Source organism: Triticum aestivum, chromosome 5B, assembly GCF_018294505.1.
Source record: "Triticum aestivum cultivar Chinese Spring chromosome 5B, IWGSC CS RefSeq v2.1, whole genome shotgun sequence".
NCBI classification, from domain to species: domain Eukaryota; kingdom Viridiplantae; phylum Streptophyta; class Magnoliopsida; order Poales; family Poaceae; genus Triticum; species Triticum aestivum.
The window spans coordinates 15,544,439-15,564,126 of NC_057807.1; the positions used below are offsets into that span (position 1 = coordinate 15,544,439).

The window sequence follows — 19,688 nt, forward strand, 5'->3', positions numbered from 1 at the left end:
TTGTCTTGAAGAAGAGGTGGCACGGTCAGCTAACGAGTTGAAGCATGTCGGCATGTTGTATGTTGGCTTGAAGAAGTGGCGGCACGGTCAGCTGACGAGTCGAAGCCGCCGGTCCAGCCGAGGTGTCAAAGCCTCCATGTCAGCTGATGAGTCGGAGCAGGTCGGCATTTTGGATGTTGGCTTGAAGAAGACGCGACATGGTGATGCCGATGCAAGTCAAAATTGGTGACGCAGTCGATCCCGGGTTGATTAAGTAACTGGGTGGCGATGATAGTGTGCCCGACCCGTGTAATTCGTGGGGCGACGATATTGGTGATGATTTAGCCTTCATCATGCCGAACTCTTTGTACGCTCACCAAGATGATGATCCAATGAGGTTGACCTCGGCTCGACAAAGCGATGATCTATCTAGTGCAGGTCGGCAGCCCTGGAGCAACGTTGTTGGGCTGGTTTGACACCAACGCGACGGTGAAAATTACCTCGAAAAAGGCTTTAAAATTTGTGAGCACATGTTTGAGAACATCACACTCAAAGAAATATCCAAAAACTGATGCACTCCTGGGACTCGTCCCGGAGTTCGAACGGTCGGATCGAGCTGAAATTTTGAGAGTTGGTCGATATAAAAATTTTGTAGCCAATGAACGGTTGGATATTCTAAAGCATGTCCCAGCTGGACGTTGTACTCCTCACCCTAAACTCATCCAGATTCTCGTCCTGATTCGACCGCGCTCTGGTATATCGGAGATTGCCAGTGATTCATCCATTGGAACACAATGAAATTTGAGAGGTTTGTTCTAGACTCAATTCTCCACAATTCCACCAAAGAAATCGTCAAAGCGACACTCGAGGTGGCAGGGATGGCGAACACGAAACCACTGTCCAGAAAATGTGCACGGTTACTTGAGAAGAAAGTTGACATTGAGGCCCCGGGCTCCATGGATGATTTTCCCGTGATAGATCGGAGTTGATGTTGATGAAAGCTTATCATGCCTCATCTCTCGATCGAGGACGTATGATCCACTAACTAGAGATTCGGGCACGGAAGTCGCGCCATGAAGATGTAAGTCGTTGATCCTTCTTTCGATCACACAGCGGAACTCTCAATGAAAGCACCAATGTCGGTGTCAAAACCGGTAGACCTCGGGTTGGGGGCCCGAGCTATGAGATCTGATTGATGGGTAATAAGAGACAAGGACACGGTGTTTTTACCCAGGTTCGGTCCCTCTTTGAGGAGGTAAAACCCTACGTCCTGCTCTTGCTTTTATTATGGGTGTATCAAAGTAAGGAGTTGATCTACCTTGAGATCGTAAGTTGTGGCCTACACCCTAGGGGTAATGATTGTGATGATGATGAATGTGACATGTTGTGTATCGACTAGCCTGGCTTGTGCTTATAGAATGTACCAGAGTCCTAGTCTAATAAGATTCCTAGACGGGTATGTTGGTGGAGAGGAGTCCTTGTCTTGATCACCAAGTCTTGTGGAATCTTCCTCATATATGTCATGTACTACCCGAAGTGGCCCATTAGTGAACGGACACGGGGGTCCTTGGCCCCACCCACTGGCTGGGAGATGATGTGGTGAGTATCCCTAGTCTAGGACATTGTCAATAAGGGCAGCAATTTTGATTCAGAGTACAACATGTCTCGCATCCGTACATCAACCCCTTGTCGCTGGCATGGAAAAGTTGCCAAAAGAAGTAACATCTATTGTGGACGAGCTTCTGTTGGAGAGGTTACGAGTGATGCCAAGCGAAGGAGTTAAGACGAGATTCGTTTATCAGGTCATGCGTATATGTCAAGCACAACCGGAATCAGCGCATTTAATTACCGAGTGCCTAAAAAACTCGGCAAAGGGCAAAAAAAACTCGGCAAAAGTATATGGAATGAATATGGTCACTGCGTTGGTCATTTGAGACCAAATTTTCTGGAAAAAAGTGTAAATAATATGGCCTCAAATGTAAAACTTGTCAACATAAAATTATCAGTCTCATCAATATGAACAACTTTGATTTTTGAAGCATCTTCATCCGAGGTCGTATGCAACTGCTATATCCAAAACAATGCATTGTAGCTAAGACCCCTTTTTCCGACTTTAGAACTCGGCAACACCCTGGTTGCCGCGTTTTGTTGTTTTACCAAGCGTTTCATTGACGATACTCGGCAAAGTACCTGTTTGCCGAGTTTTAATTTCTGCCGAGTACTTCATTGGTAGGAACTCCGCAAACATACTATTGTTGACTGCCTAACATATTGCACTCGGCAAAGACGAAAATTCCAATAGAGAAGCTTTAAAAGAGCGAGTGTGTGTGGTTAGCCAGTTTCTTGAACCATTGGACTTGATCATGGAATAGCCGAGGAAACAGTTCAACCGGACTAAACGCAACGAGCTCCTGTATATGAGTGGACATGTCTCCGTTAAAATCCGCAAGGCCTTGATGGTGGACTTCAATGATATAGAGAGCGAGGCCAAGGTGATGCTTGCATCGACCAAGGTGTGTGGAGAAGGTATCACCCTCTTTAGAGCGTCGCGTGTGGTGCTCCTCGATGTTGTGTGGAACCCTTCTGTCCAAAGTCAGTCGATTGGACGTGCATATCGAATTGGTGAACAAAAGATTGTCCATACATACAATCTAATCGCAGAAGGAACACAAGAGAAGGGAAAATATGATATACAATCTGAGAAGACCAAATGTTCAAATTGTTGTTTTCAATTGAGACACAGCCTGCGGAGTGCAACTCTTCATCAGAATTTATTTCCAATGACAGGATTTTGGAACAAATGAAAGAAGATGAAAATCTAAAAGAGATTTTTGTGAATATTCTCCCATCGTAGTGACAATGGAATCTATAGATCTCTGGTAAGTGGAAGCTTCTAAGATTAGAATGCTGCAATTTTCATATTTGTTTGTGGCACTTATCCTTTTATATCATTTGTGGACAAGCAGGTGTTCCATCAATTTTGGAATTTATGTATTCTTCAACAAAAGAGGTAAAATTATTTGCAAGGGATTGAAAATAGAAATTCTAAATTGAGATTGTATATGTGGGACGCCTCCCTGCTGGAGCCGGCGGCATGATCCGCCCGTGCCACCTGATGCCGGCTTCCTGAACATGCTACCGCACCAGGACTACCCGTTCGTATCCCCTTTGGCTTGCCACTAGCTCTCGATGTCAGGCCAAGAAAGATGGCGGCGTAGATGGCATCCTTGCAGTAGTGAGCTTCCATGAAGGAATCGGAGTGGGAGGAGATAAGCTGGACGTGGTGATCAGGTTCGGGGGCTCATCTGTGTCCTTGGCAACAAGGATGGAGGAGGTGGTGGGGCTCAGCCTTGGTCGTGAGGCAATCACTCAGTATACGTCTGTCTCCTCTGTCCTTTTCTAGGAATCCTATATTCTCCTGTAATCGTTTAGAATTTTGTGAGAACATGTAATGGGAGGTTAATTCTGAAGTATATAGATTAAGCTCCATTATATTACGCTTATCGAATCCTTGAAGTATACATTATTCTCCTATCAGCACTTGCCGAATTCCTTTCTCTTAGTTTTTACGCCACCTCCTCCCAATCATTTAACTATGCATGAGCTAAATAGAACGAGAAAAAAATTAGGTGAAAGGGTTGCCACCTACCTAGCACCGCCCAGGGGCGGAGCCAGGATTTGAGTATAGGGGGGGCCAAGCTAAGTAGATAAAAAAATCTAGTGCCAAAAATAATCTTCAAAAACAAGGTTGAGAACTTCCACATCGGTTTCATTGAAAATTTCAATACGTTGAAAATTTGAAGCAACCAGCTTAGTGAAATAACATAAACTTAAAACTGTTTGGTGGCGTTTTTCTAATCATAGTAGCTGAATTTTGTTCTTAGAATTTAGGTATATTGTATAAGTTCGACAGAGGAATTCTTTCACCTCACAAATAGAAACTCATTCAAAATAATTTGCATCATGATAATTTTTAAGACACGCACAAGATCTGAATAGTACTTGATAGCATCTCAAATCACACCCAAAAAACAACTAAAATCTGATATAATATCTAGATGAGAACTGAGAGAGATTAGTATATAGTGTGATGTGTTAACCTTGGCTCATTCGAGGCTGGAGCAGTGAAGTAGGCTGCATCGCCGACTGTGCGCATGAATCAGATGATGAGCAGCAGAGGAGGGAAAGTAGAGGCAGACGGACGGCGGCGGCGCCTAATCCCCGGTTTTTTTAGGGATACCTAATCCCAGATACACGCTAATCACAGGAGAACGTGGCTTCCAGGAGACTAGAGTAGTGGGCTTTTACATGGGCTTTTTCTTTTCTTTTCCAAAATACACGTTGAGATAGGGGGGGCCGAGTAGGTGTGCGCGTGCGATTATATCGCTAGTTACGTGCACCTGTTTCATGTTCGCTCGATCGTTGTGGGGGGGGGGGGGGGGGGGGGGAGGCCCCTGCTCGTCCCCCCTGGCTCCGCCACTGGCACCGCCTGACCTTCCTCTCACGAGGCTACCAGGGGTGCGCCCCAACCACTAGTATGGTTTATGGTCCATAACACTAGCTATGTGGCATCTTCTCACTCTAGTTTCTCAATTTTATCACTTGGTTGTGATAAATTTGATGTAATCTTTGGTATGTTTTATGGTCGACTTTCTGTTAACACTGTATACAAACTATTTTGATAATGTATGCATGATTTATATATTTATATGTTCTTTGATCTAATCGATATCATGAGAAGTCCAATGTTCTAGCTTATCGTTGTTATAATTGATCTACACTTATTTGCAAATTCACATATGTACCACTGTCCAACCTAACGACAGAACATGCCAGTTAGCACATGGATGAGAGGGTCTAGTGGAAAGTCCTGGTAGATGTATATCATGTATTCTGAAAAAAGATTCCTTCAAACCAATATTTTAGTTTTATTTTTGAGAAGCCATCAATCCACTTATTAACGTACATCATGTGTGCACCACACTTTTTGCATTTCATTCCATCAAAAATTGCGACACTTCAATCTACGATGATCCATAGGAGGTGACCAGAGCATGGCTATGAGATGTGTGTCATCATCTGCTACAAGGCGGAAGACGATTACCCAAACAACAGACCAGACTCATGCACGCAACCTGAAGAAAATGTTGAGCATCATTTCAATGAGAATGTAATCTCCACTTTTCCACAAATGCAACTAGGTGAAAAGGTGCAAGTTGCATTATTCGTTAAAACGAACTCGTGGTTTTCAAAATGAGTAGATTCCATATACGCCATGGACATTTTGGCAATCCCATATGTCACTCATTTTTTTTGACTCCCTAACATATTACTTAATTTTTTTCACTGGGTACTCATATGCCACTACCGTCTATTTATCGTCAAGTGGAAGATGGAAGACATTTTTTCCCTTGGCACAGCAGAAAACAATCTATGCGGTTTTTATCTTTTCTATTGGATTTGTCATTTGACTAGAGAATGAACAACATCAATTTTTACCTTTTCTGCAAAGCCTAGAAACAAATTAAGATTGGACAGATGCTTGGAATGTTGTTGCTGGACAAATTTACCTGGCAGTCTATGAAAATCATATCATAAGGCAAGGCCACTGTTACTGTATGGTACTCTAATACAACATTTGCATGATAAAGAGCTTTTGTGAACATAACCATGGCCATGGAACAATGCAATCCTGTGATCTTCAAGTTTGCTTCGTTACTGGTCAGCACCTGCTTCCGAAATTTCTGCAACAGCACGGCGTTCTCCACCAGAAGCACATGCATCCCTTACACGGGGTTGACGTCTCGAACATTGATCGGTCCAGGGGCAGTGGTATTGCTGCAGCGGGCATGATTTCATGACTCGACTTCTTATTGTTATCGCCCGTTGCAGGAGGATCGAGGCTAGAGTGGCCTTCTAATAGCGTTGTTGTTTTAATGTGGGGATGGTGGCACTAATTTATGGTGGAGGGAGTGTGAAGAGAATGTTGTGGGCGAGAGACACTACTACACATAGCACTCACCGGAACAAAATGTATCATCACTGACGCGCTAGCAGCCCGTCGGTGCTTCTGGGTCGGTGATGACATCATTGTCCCACACAGGCCGGCCGACCGGTCAGTGATGATGATGTATCATAGACCGCTGCTCGGTCAGTGAAAATAACTCTAGTACCACATCTATGGCTGGGCTTTCTTATATGTTTTATTACCAGCCATGCAAATGAAGTTGAGGAAAATGCAGGGACCGAGACTCAAAACCAATACCTCAGATCTGGTACCATATTAAGATACATTCAATTAATCAACTGTCCTCCTTGAAAAAGAGACAAAATTATATCTCGTTTCTTCAATCCCACAACCTCCTAGGATTATCTTACATAAATACATTTTAATTAACTAAGCTATTCAAGCTAGCGTTGTCGAAATTATCAAGGAATCATGGCTTCTAGGAATCTTTCCCTAGCACAAAGCAATTGCAAAAAAGTGTTTACAAAATGAAGCGTACATAATTCAAATGTCTACCTCAATATTACTGTGAAATAATTCTAGCTCCAAGAGCCTCAATAAATGCTATGTCAAATAACTTAACCACTATTTTTCGCAGCACTTGAATGTGATCTGCACCCACTTTTCCTCCTAGTTTACATCATAGTTCTAAGAAAAGTAACTTTGTTGTGTCAAGGAAAAAGCATGTCACAAATTGTCTCATAAGAACTGCAAATTTGTTAATAAAGGGCTTCATTCCAGGTCACTGCTTTCTAGGAAAAATATATCTCAAATTGTGCTTCAAGGTCTCAACAGCGGGATTAACAACATGTAGAACTATCTTCTTTACATGCATATTGTACCTCCCTATACTCGAGTTAGGCGTTTTAGAGGCCGAGCTACATGAGTCTCGGAATCACAGCCCAGCGTCCAGCCATTGGGATAGGTGCGCTGTAGGTTTTTCTTTCCTATACGTGTTAGATTCTCGTGATATACAGAGGTGCCATGGGCAGGTGTGCTCGCATTATACATGAGCCGCCGGTGAGTTACAGTGTTCGCCGGAACATGTGCGCGGTGCTGTGGGTGGATTTGAATTTGTAGAGATGCACGTGGGGCTAGGCCGATGGGAATAATAAATGAGGTCGATGGGCGTGGTGGGCAGATCTTTTAATACATGAATGACTTTTTAAAGTACGCAAATATTTTCTTAAAACTGCGTAAACTATTTCTTAAAAAGTGCATGAATATATTTTTGAACTGTGTGACCACTTTCTTTAACATGATGAGACATTTTTTGAACTATAGATGAACAATTTTGAAATACACTATGTATACTTTAATGCAAGGTATTTTACATTACAAGACGATTTTTTTTAAATCATGATGATTTACTTTCTTAAAATATACGATGAATAAGTTTAATAAGCGATGGAAATTTCTTAAATACATGATGAATATTTCTTGAAAACACGATGAACATTTTAAAAGTACCACGATTTTGTTAAGAAACGGTGAACATTTTTTTTAAATACACCATGAATAATTTCTCAAAGTCATGATGAGCGTTTTTGAAATACACGATGCAATTTGTAAATACACTATGAACAATTTTGATGCATGGAATTTTTTAATACACAATGAAGCTTTTTGAAAATGATGGTGAATATTTTGAATACACAATGAACAATTTTTATAAATATGACGGACATTTATAACACACGATGAGCAGTTTTCTTAAAATGAACGATAAACACTTTGAAACTACAAAAGGCTTGTTTTACGACAAAGTGAACATTTTTCTAAAATACAAGATGAATATTTTATTAAGAAACACGATGACCGTTCTTCAAAATACACCATAAACATGTTTAAATACACTTGCATTACATAAATGTCCGTCGTGTTTTCCAAAAAAGGTTCATCGTGTGGCGCTGCAATCAAAACTGTTCTTAGTGTGTATTTTAGAAATATCCGTCGTGTATCTTAAAAACAGTCATCACGTTTTAAAAATATGGTCATCGTGTCTTCAAAAAGGCTCTTCATACTTTAAATATGTTTATCATGGTTTTAGAAAATGTTCAACATGTGTTGATAATGATCATGTTTTAAGAATGTTCATCGTTTCTAAAAAACTTCATCGTGCAATAACAAAATGCCGCATCGTACATCCTCCAGAGTGCCGCCTGACCTTCATCTTGGTTTTTTTGGGGGGGGGGGGGGGTTCATTAGGGCATTTTCAACGCCAGGTGGTAGGGAAAATTTTCCCATCGGATTGTCAGTTACACCTTTAATTCCTGGCGTCCGATGCCGCAAGGACACAAAACAAGGCAGTGAGTGCTTGGCCTTTTTTCTTCACAAGATGAGGCAACCAACAATGTTTCAACCTGTATTTAGTGCTGATGGTTCGCGACCATCGTTGGATCAGATAACGCTTAGAGCTTTTAAACTCCTTTCAAGATAAAAAAGGGTAAGCGCTCGCTGCCTTGTTTTGCGTCCTTGCGGCATCGGACGCCAGGAATTAAAGGTGTAACTGACAATTAGATGGGAAATTTACCCTAGCGCCCTCCCCTAGCGCCTGGCGTTGAAAATGCCCTTAGAGAACTGCTGGAGCGTCCATCCTAATAACCGTTAAAATGTTATGAAAAGAGGAATATATTAATATCAAGTAGATATCAATTACACCCAGTCTCTGCACCTACAAGATGTCTAAAAACAACCTGGATGCATACAGCCAAAAAAACAGGAAAAAAAGAAAAAAAAATGTAAGCCCATAGGCGATTATTGGGGGGCGATTTTTTTATTAAACGGCTAACAAGTTTGGACAGGCATATCAAGCCTCATGGTTCTCATCTGAAACATGTTGGATGGTACCAAGGTACGTGTGCATGCGGAGGTACATGGGATTGCACTGTCAATAAAGGTGGGATACGGTGGCTGGTAAATGGCTACAGGGTGAAATACGAGCGAATAATACACGGTTGCCCGCGTCGCCACTGATCGCTACCTAGCCTAACATGCAGGATAACGAGCGCCAGGCAGCTCGGCCTCCAAACGGCATTTCCGCCTATACTCTATCTTCCATATCAGTTGTTGCCTATTCAACAGTGCCAACCTATTGAGTGGTCTTGTGAGTCGTCGCCCTCAGGCTCCCACTGGGCATTGCTATTCTCTATTATCTAAAGGCCCAAACAACAGACTTTCTTGATCGACTGCCAGGACATCCGCCATCATACAAGCACCAAGGGCTTGCTTTTTTCAGGATTGGTAAGATTTGGAAGAAGATATGTATTCATTCAAATAGTGCACTGGGAGTTTTACCAAAGAGAAATGATTGAGCTCTGTCTGCTAATAGATTTTGGTAAACTTTTGGAGAGCATATTATTGTTGCACATAAACTCCTTCATGAAACGTTGAAGATGTTTCAAGGTGTTAAAAACAGTGCCACAAAATCATTTTGTTCATGGTGGTAAGTGTTAAGATGCTGAAAAATGGGGCAATGGAATAGCACCAAGACTGAAAATAACTAACATGGGTCCATATACCTCTATGACGATTACAAATGACAACTCATGCAACAAGATTAGCCTAAGCTGACCGACCCTTTTACATTGTACTTTTTTTCATATACAAACTTGTAAAAAAAATACACAACAGAGAAACCCTACAGTCTTCCTTAAAAATAAGTGACAAGATTATGTCTCATTTCTTCAGTCCAGCAACCTCCCAGGATTATATTACAGAAATAAAGTTCAATTAACTAAGCTATTTAACATAGAGTTGTTGAAATTATTGAAAACCATGGCTTGTAGGAATTTTCCTGCCATGGTCCACAAAGCAATTGCAACACAGTTTTACAGGACGAAGAGTACATAATTCAAATCTCCATATTAATATTTCAATTTTATCTCCAAGTGCCTCAAATAAATGCTATACTTAATAATTTTAACCACTATTTTCTGCAGCACCTGGATGTGATCTGCAGCCACTTTTCCTCCTAGTTTACATCTTCATTCTAAGAAAAATAATTTTGTTGCCTCAAGGAGAAAGCATGTCACAAATTGTCTCGCAAGAATTGGAAATTTGTTAATAAAGGGCTTCCTGCCGAGGCACTTCTTTCCAGGAAAAAAAGTTTTAGATCATCTTTCAAGGTCTGAATGGAATGAGTAACAGCATATATGATCATCTTCTTGACCTGCATTTTGTACATAATATGTTTGTCACAGTTCCTCAAGCAAAGACACATGCAAGTACAAATCTGGAATCAACAGGCATGTAATCACAGAACCCAATATGATTGAGTTTGTGTTCTGGAGCATAGTTCTATTAAACTATGTTTGCACCAAAACATAGGGTTAACATAATGATGTAAAAAGGTTTACCTCTAGTTTGTCTTCCTTTGATATGTGCTCTTTGTGTAATAAGAGGCAATCTTCGTTCAGCATCATAAATTGTCTAACATTCTCAGGGGAAACAAAGTCTATAGCAATCTTGGTACAAGACTACAAAAGTAATAGAAGAACACAACCAGTACATATTACAAAAATAATAAACCAGTTTTTTTATGTCAAATGTGATCATGTCTATACCTATAGTTTGTTCAGGCGATATATACCTGAATTTTTCGTACTTGATGTGGACAGCCGGCTACTATGAAAACAGCCTCTCAAGTTTTTGTAGTGTAGTCCATGGCTCTACTCCTGAAACACATTACCAATTTGGATAGGTATAACACTTTAGTTTACTATTCTCTGAAACTTCATACATATTGTGTGATTGTGCAGGTACTACAACTCACCATGTTCAGCTTTAAGCTTTCTCTTGTGGTGTTATGTTAGACAAAATGTTTCGTCGTGCACTGGGTTATACACCTGAAACAAAATATCAAATTAGAAGTATACTGCACATATACTTCTGTTATCAACAGTACTAACCTTTTTTACTTGACAACAACCTACATGAAGAAATTCTTTGGAGTGCTCTCTCAAATATTCTTTCAATCATGGGACATCCTCTCTTCTGAATATATCCCAGCGAGCACCCTCCTAACCCTCCATATGTTCAGGTGATGGATTATGTTTTGCATAGCCATCCATGTTTATATCATCACTACATAATCCCTGTTTATATTTGGCCTTGTGTTTTAATTTCAGAAAAACTATGGCACTTCCTTGCCTCCTATAAGAGCCAACCTTGGCAGCATGCATCATTACATTGACCTAATATTAGAACAAACCTTAGAAATGAATAAAACCACTAGTAGGGGCACCATTTCATATAATGCATATTAATCTAAAATGAATTATAGAATGGAGTTTTGGCCACTTATTACATTTTACCAAGGTAATTAAGGAATTCTCTTGGTTATAGTCATACACTTATCTACCTCACTTACCGCATCAGTTAAGTCGCAACGAAGCCTGGTAACAGAATCTCCTCTTTCAAGTTCTTCTGAAATATCGTATCCCTAGTGGAAAACAGGGAACTAGTTCCGGTTCTGGAACCGGGACAAAACTGTTGGGACTAAAGCCCAAACTCTTTAGTCCCGGTTCGCTTATGAACGGGACAGAAGGGGCCCCACATGGCCACTGCGCGGCACCCAGGAAGGAGGACCTTTAGTCCAGGTTGGTAACACCAACTGGGACCAAAAGGTAGCCACGCATCAGCAGCTCGCAGGCGCTGGGGTTTTTGAAAGGGGGGTTAGGGGTTTTGGAGGGTTAATTTAGGGGTTTCATATTATGTTAGCAAGCTAATAGAGAGAAGTGACATCTTTTTATCTCCGTGCTTGGTCGAAGCTAGCTACTATACATATAGAGAGAACTCGACACGGTAGCTAGTAAGAAAATGAAGGAACCATTAATTACACAAGATCGTCATGCATGAACATATACAAAGAGAAGTGACCTCTCTTTCTCCGAGAGATCGGTCGAACAACAAGTTTTCGTGTATATATCCGACGCTACTATGTATATTCGATTTCCACATGGTATTCTCTGTTTTATCTATGACGTGGTCAAAAAAGAATCCCACCAATTCCTCTAGAATGGCTCGTATGCGATCATGTGGTAGGAGTTCATCCCGCATCTGCCACATCTAATTTAAAGAAGGGGGTCAATATATATATATGAATGAAACTCAACACAATTGATGGTAATAAAATTAAATTGTGAATATTATTGTTTACGTACTTCAAATTGTTGCTTAGAGTAGCCCCGCTGAGAGGTCGCATTGTAGATGAACTCGCAAATGTAGTATCCACATAAATTATTCCCGCCTTCCTGCCACAAGCACTTTACGCGAAATAGAGGTCAATCAAATTGATGATCAAGCATGATAAATTGTATTGATGAAACTAGAATCAATGAGAGATGCGCGGAATTAGCTAGTACTACTTACTTTCGGGTGTGTAAATCGCAGCTCCCTCTGCAGTCCCGGAACCATTCCGGTGAACTCTTTCCAAACCCTGCAAGACAAAGAAAATAATTACTTGATTTCATCAAATGAACAAAGTTGCCGATATGGTGTGATAATGACTGACTGAACTTACCTCTGAAGCATTTCAGTCATATCCGCATAGTCCTGGGGATCTTTTCGTCTCGAGTCTAAGACAGTTACTACTCCCCGGTCAAGATTAATCTCTAGCAGAATAAAGTGGAAGCTGCGCACGCATAACTCATCAATTACATTACTATAACCTCGAGTAAGCGAAACCGAATATGCACAAGACAATAACACTCACTTGAAGTTGTAAGGAAAGAGTATTTTCCCTTTGTTTTGATTTCAAAGTAATGATTCTAGCAAGTTGCCCTCAGTATCTTTGACTCTTTTTTTAACCGACCATTCATTTACGATATTTGGGTTAATGAACCCAATGTCATAGATTTGTGCCTTTTTGCATTCGACGATCTTCAATCTGCATAATATTGTGAGGATAATTATATATACATGCAATGAAAGAGCTGAGCTATAGAGACTTAATTCCGGAAGTAATACTTATAGAAAGTAGCAAGTCATGAGTTGTTTGTCGAGGGTGTCTTGATTGAGTAACTGGAATAACTCCACAAATTCATCAGGCATCATCTCGACTCCAACGAGGTCATGCTCCTCTTTAATGCTCAGCGTCACACTATCATTCCCAGACTTCCTGCATGTTTCCATGTACCATTCATGCAATCTTCGCATCATCATTGTTAGAGGAGGATGATCAGGTTTGACAAGAGGCTTCCCGTACTCGTATCTGAAGATGTCTACCACATCTAAATTTCAAACTCTACATCATCGCTCAGGTAATCACCAAGATTGGTACCGGGCAGTACCGTCGGATGATTAGCGACGATATGGCTAGACACCTTGAGAGGGGGGATGATTGCTTCGCCTATACGCCGAGCTAGGGAATTGTATTCTCACTTCTTCGTTTTGCTAGCCTTGCATCACTGGAAGTACTTCTCGACCGCTGCACTTCCTGAAATGTCTTTGCAATAATGTGCTCATAGTTGGATGGCGGCGGAGGGGGTGGTGGTTGCTTCAGGGCATCAAGGGTGCGCTTCACTTTCACCGGATCTACCGTTTCCTTCGGAGGTGGAGGTTTCCGTTCAAAATGGGCCCTCACTTTGGCAGCATTGATGTTCATGTTTTCCTCGTCATTCCTCTCATATGGTAACTTTTCCGGAGCCTTGAGGCTTGGACCATATCTAAACTTCTTCCCGTCTATGCTTGTACTGCTAGCTGCCGGAGTGGCGGCATCTCTCTTCTGCCATTGCTGACATGGTGGAGTCTGCTGACACACCGGAGGAGGCGGAGGAGGAGGTGGAGTGCTCCGACGCGTTTGAGGAGGCGGAGTGCCCTTACGCACTGGGGGAGGCAAAGTGCCCTGATCACTCACCGGAGGAGGAGGAGGAGGAGGAGGAGGAGGAGGAGGAGGAGAAGGCGGAGTGCCCTAACTCACCGGAGGAGGCAGCCAGTTTAGAAGCTTGATGTACTCCTTCCTCCATAGATAGGTAGTCCTTAAAGCATAAACCAGATGAATCTCACCTTCACCTGTAGGGTAGTCAAGCTCCAGCTCCTCAAATTCCTCCATTATTTCATCCACCGTCACAACAGCATAGCCATGTGGAATCGTACGGGAATAAAAGGTTCCCTCAGCTTGAGGAGGTACAACAGAGTTGATAGCCGCCTTCAAAGTCAGGTTCTGGCATTTCGTCATTAGCTTGCAATGTTCAGCCTCCGTGATAGTATCCACAGGGTAGCGAGGAGCCGTGAAATCAGGATGAACGAGCTCCATGGAAGCCACGCTACTTCTCCGCTGAGATGGTGGGGTAGCTTCTAGGGCAGCGGTGAAGCAAGGATCTTCATGCCGCTGAGATGGTTGGTCGATAGCTTGCTGGTCTCACGTTCCTCTAGCTTTGCTAGTCCTGCATTGAGCTTCTGCATTTCTCTAGCTTCCACTTTCCTCTTTCTCTCTTGACTTCTGTAACCACCGCTGTTGGGAAACCCAACCACCCATGAAACGGAGCCTGGTGTGCCTCGTGTTCGTCCAGGGTGCTCATGATTCCCGAGGGCCTCTGTCAGCTCGCCATTCTCTCCATCGGGAATGAACATCCCCTCCTGTGCTGCCATGATTGCTACCTGAAGCTTCTTGATGGGTATTGCAAGTTGCTCGTCCGTCTAACGACACTCCCCTGTTTCTGGGTCCAAAGTTTCCCCAACCCCGAAGAACCAAGTCCTTAAACGATTTGGCCAGTTCAAATGTCGCTGATTGGACCCCTTTAGCAAGAAGATCTTGCTCAGCTTTGTCCCACAACGGCCGGGCTTTGTAGTAGCCACCTGACCCCGTGTGATGGTGATACTTCTTCTTTGCAGCATTTTTCTTGTTTGTCAGTGACATTTTCTTACGCTTCTCCGATTTCCTGTAGGCCACAAATGCAGGCCAGTGATCTCTTATCTTCTCATATCAACCGGTGAATTCTAGTCTTCCCTTTGTCGACAAACTTTGTGTTCAACTCTTTCTTCCAGTTCCTGAATAAATCTGTCATCTTCTTCAGAGCAAACGGTTTGACCTTTGGCTCTATAACTGGCTTATTCAGATCCTCCTCTGGCGGTAGGCTGAAATTTGTCATCGGCGAGGTGCAAAGATCATCTCTATGTCTATCGTTGACATAAGATACTTCAGGGTCGTCCTTGCTCTTATTCCATTGATGTATGCTGATTGGGAAGATGTCCTTAACAACAACTCCGCACTGATCTGATGAACAAATGTGTCCTTGGTCCGCTTGGGTTCAATCTGTTGGCCATCGTTCGCGACTTCTGTGATCATGAACCTTTCTTCCTGGCGCAACCTTTTCTTCGGGCCTCGTCTCCTTAGGGAAGTTTGGCTCGATCTGAAGGGTTAAAAGAAGAAAGAAGCATTAATATATGTACATACCAAAACAATTAATGCATCAAGTCAGCACAAGCTTAATTAATATATATACCTCGCCAGACTTTGCAACAGCTCCCTCCTACGTTTGGTCACCGGAGCAGTCATCATGATCTCCTTCCTCCTGCATTCGGTCACCGGAGCCGTCGTGATATCCTTCATCCTCCATTGTTGGATTACCGGAGCCGTCATCCTCTCCTTCCTGACCATCGGTGTCGTTGAGAAACGACAAGGGATCACCTCTGTCGCAAATTATATCCCCCAACAACTCCTCTTGTTCTAAGTCTCTGTCCATAGTTTCTGCAAATATTACAGCATGGCAATATACAAACTTGAGAGATGGATATGTTAGTGGCAAACATAGACCTAGCTAATTGATCACAACAAGGAATCATCAGCATATATGAGCAATGGATTAGTTGCGGACCGCCTCTCTCATGCATGTCCGACAATGCTTCAAGGGTTTGGGGTGGCCTTGACAACGCTCTTTTAACTTGGTAAATTTGGGTGGCCTCGACAACGCTTCTAGGGTTTGGGTGGCCTCGACAATACTCTTTTAACTTCGTAGATTTGGGTGGCCTCGACAATGCTTCTAGGGTTTGGGGTGACCTCGACAACGCTCTATTAACTTGGTAAATTTGGGTGGCCTCGACAACTCTTCTAGTGTTTGGGGTGGCCTCGACAACACTCTTTTAACTCATTTAACTTGGTAAATTTGGGTGGCCTCGACAACTCTTGTAGGGTTTGGGGTGGCCCCGACAACGCTTTTTCAGTCCCGGTTTGGGTGGACTGAGAGTTGGTCGGGCGAGAGGGGGTTGATCGACGTATGTCCCCCTCATGTCGAAGTCACCGGAGTTTTCTATATGAACAAAAAAATCCACTTGACATGTCGGACGAGCGGACCACCTCTCTCTCTCTCTCATGCATGTCCGATGTCCCCACTCATGTCGGAGTTATCGGGGAGGGGGTAGACCGACAACGACGTCGCTCTTTCTTCTAGGGTTTGGGTGGCCTCGAGAGTTGGTCGAGCGAGAGTACCGGGAATAAGTAACATTTTAACTCATTTTCAATATATGAACATTTTAACTTAGTAACTTAGTAAATGTTAACTAATTTCTATGAACAAAAAAGTTCTATGAATAAAAAAACATCATATAATCGTTTTCTATATTTATACATCCATCCATCCATCTACATCCATGCATACATATTAACAAAAAAACATCATATGATCATCTATCAACAAAAAAAACATCATATGATCATCTATGAACCAAAAAAACATCATATGATCATCTATGAACAAAAAAATCATCATATATATGAACAAAAAAATATGAAAAATTATGAAAAAAACATCATATGATCATATACACATACATATCATCATATACAGATACATATCATCTATGAACAAAAAAATTATCATGCATATATATGGAAAAAACAGGGTCTCGGGAGGCAGAGGACAGGGAGGGCGCCGGCCAGACCGAACGGTGAGGAGGGGCGGCATCGTCGGGGCAGGGGCGCGGGGTTGGCAGCGAGGACGACGATGGTGATAACGGGGCAGGGGCGCGTGCTTAGGGTGGGGGCAGGGGGCGACGGTGACGATGGGGCCGGGGCAGTGGCGCGGGCTCAGGGTAGGGGCGACGGCGACAACGGGGGCGGTCTGGGGTAGGGGCGCGGGCGATGGCGACGGAAACGGCGACGGCAGGGGCGGCGGAGGGCGTCGGGGCAGCCTGGCGGCGTTGATGTGCTCGATCGGCGTCATCGGGGGCAACTAACCAGATAAATCTGTAAAAATCCTAAATGTTGGCTTATCTAGCCCCTCTATAGTCTTGGTTTGTGCACCAACCGGGACCAATGCCCCCCTTTAGTCCTGGTTTGTGCCACCAACCGGGACCAAAGGTCAGTTTTCATCAGCCCAAAGGGCGGGAAGCAGAGACCTTTGGTCCCGGTTGGTGCCACAAACCAGGACTAAAGGGGGCATTAGTCCCGGTTTGTGCCACCAATTGAGACCAAAGGTGGGTATTGGTCCCGGTTGGTGCCACCAACTAGGACGAAACGGTGGTGCTGCCCGCGGCCAGAGGTTTAGTCCCACCTCACTAGTTGAGAGCAGCTCGGAGTGGTTTATAAGCGCCGCTGCGCCAACCACTTCGAGCTCCTCTCTACAGCATGCCTACGAGCCTAAATGCACTCTCTCTGCCTATGGGCCTACTGGGCCTACTGCGGGCCTGCATCCTAGTCCAACTAGCGGGTTGGGTTTCTAGTCGTATGCACGCCATGGTGACCCAGTAGGCGGCATTTTTTTAATTTTTTCCCAGTTTTTTTGCTTTATTTATTTTCTTTTGTTTCTACTTACAGCTAAATACTTAGAGTTTTTGAGTGATTCTTTTTGCTTTAGGTCACAAAAGTTATAAACTTTCTGTTAGTGCCATTAGTTTCAAGTTTGAATAGTATAAATTTCTATTCTTTGAAATGTGTGTGAATCACTAGTTTGTGAATAACTTTACTTTAAAAATAGATTTTTGAGTGATTCTTTTTCCCGCTATTTAATATTAGAGTGTTTTATCATTATATTCAATTTGGTAATTTCTAGGTTATTTTAAATGGGTCTTTTAATCAAAAACAGATTTTCTTATTTTAGTTTGCTATTAAAGTTCCTAGTAAAAGGCGTTTCGGAGGTCGAGCTCCATGGAGGCCTTTATTTTAAAAAAATTCAAATTCAAACTTTTATGGTTCAAAAAATTCTGAAAAAAAATATGCGTGTATGTAAGGATGTAACTCACATGTGTGTGAAAATTCATGATGAAATACCTTGAGTTGCGACCTGTACAAAAAAGACAAATCCATGGCCTGGGAGGATGAATAGTATCATGTGTTAAACAGCCCCATATTTTTCTTTTTAGCACAGCCCTCATTTCAATGTATATTGAACTAAAAATTTACACACATGTGTATTATGCCTTCATGTATATCTGTGATTTTTTTCAGAATTTTTTGAGATGTAAAAATACGAATTTCAATGAAATTTCAAATCTAAATCTGGAGGCCTCACTGGAGCCCGAGCTCCAAAAGGGATTTCCAGTAAAAAATAATTTATGAAAATTCATTTTGCTATTAATGTTTTGAACAAAAAAATACTTTGATAATTTTAGTTGCATACATTTTATATAATTTTAGTTTCAAAAATAATAGAGGTTTATAAAAGCTTTTTAGTTGATTGTTTTTGCTAATGAAGAATATTATAGTTTTCTTTTAGTTGATCATAACAAAAAAAATTGATTCTTTTTAGTTGCATAATTTTATATAATTTCAGTTGCATAAATTTATTTTTTGTGGATTCTTTTTAGTTGATTCCTTTTGTTATTAGAGTTTTATAAAAGCATTTTAGTTGAATCTTTTTGCTATTGAAGAATATTATAGTGTTGTTTTAGTTGATCATAACAGAATATTTTAACTAGTTCTTTTTAGTTCATTCTTTTTGGCTATTAGAGTTTTATAAAAAAATCTAGTTCATTCTTTTTGGTACTATTTCATTCTCTGAGTCAAATTGACCCTGAAATTGAAAAGCATTACAAATGAAGTCTGAAAAGGTTGAAAATTGGCATGGTATCATCATTTCACTCACATAGCATGTGCTAAAAAGTTGAGATGGTTACGGTAAAAACTGGATGCACTTCATGTACAAAATGGACAATCTCTTTCGAAGTATCAGGGTTTCAGACGAAAACCCATCTATTACAAAGGGATTTCATTTTTTTGAACTTATTTGAACTCCAGACTTTTTGTGTGTTCAAAATGCACCATTCAAAGCCACATCAATAATTTTCAACCCTTTCTAACTTCATTTGGTATTTTTCATGCATTTACTGATTGTTTTGAGCTAAATGACCCCGAAATTGAAAAGCACTACAAATGAAGTCTGAAAAGGTTGAAAGTTGGCATGGTATCATCATTTCACCGACATAGCATGTGCTAAAAAGTTGAGAGGGTTGCGGCAAAATATGGATGCACTTCATGTACAAAATGGAGTCTCTTTTGAAGTATCAGGGTTTTGGACGAAAACTCATGTGTTACAAAGGGTTTCATTTTTTGAACTTATTTGAACTCCAGACTTTTTTTGTGTTCAAAATGCACCATTCGAAAGCCACATCATAAATTTTCAATCCTTTCTGGCTTCATTTGGTATTTTTTTCATGCATTTACTGATTTTTTTGAGCTAAATGACCTTGAAATTGAAAAGCACTACAAATGAATGCAAGACAGGATAGTCTGTAAAGAATGTAAGAAGATCCATACTTTTATAAC

General features: G+C 41.7%; 1 pseudogene; it reads right to left on the reverse strand.

The window, feature by feature from the left end:
* Positions 1-10,016: 10,016 nt before the first annotated feature.
* LOC123114554 (lysine-specific demethylase JMJ25-like) lies at positions 10,017-17,148 on the reverse strand (annotated as a pseudogene).
* Between the last annotated feature and the right edge of the window lie 2,540 nt (positions 17,149-19,688).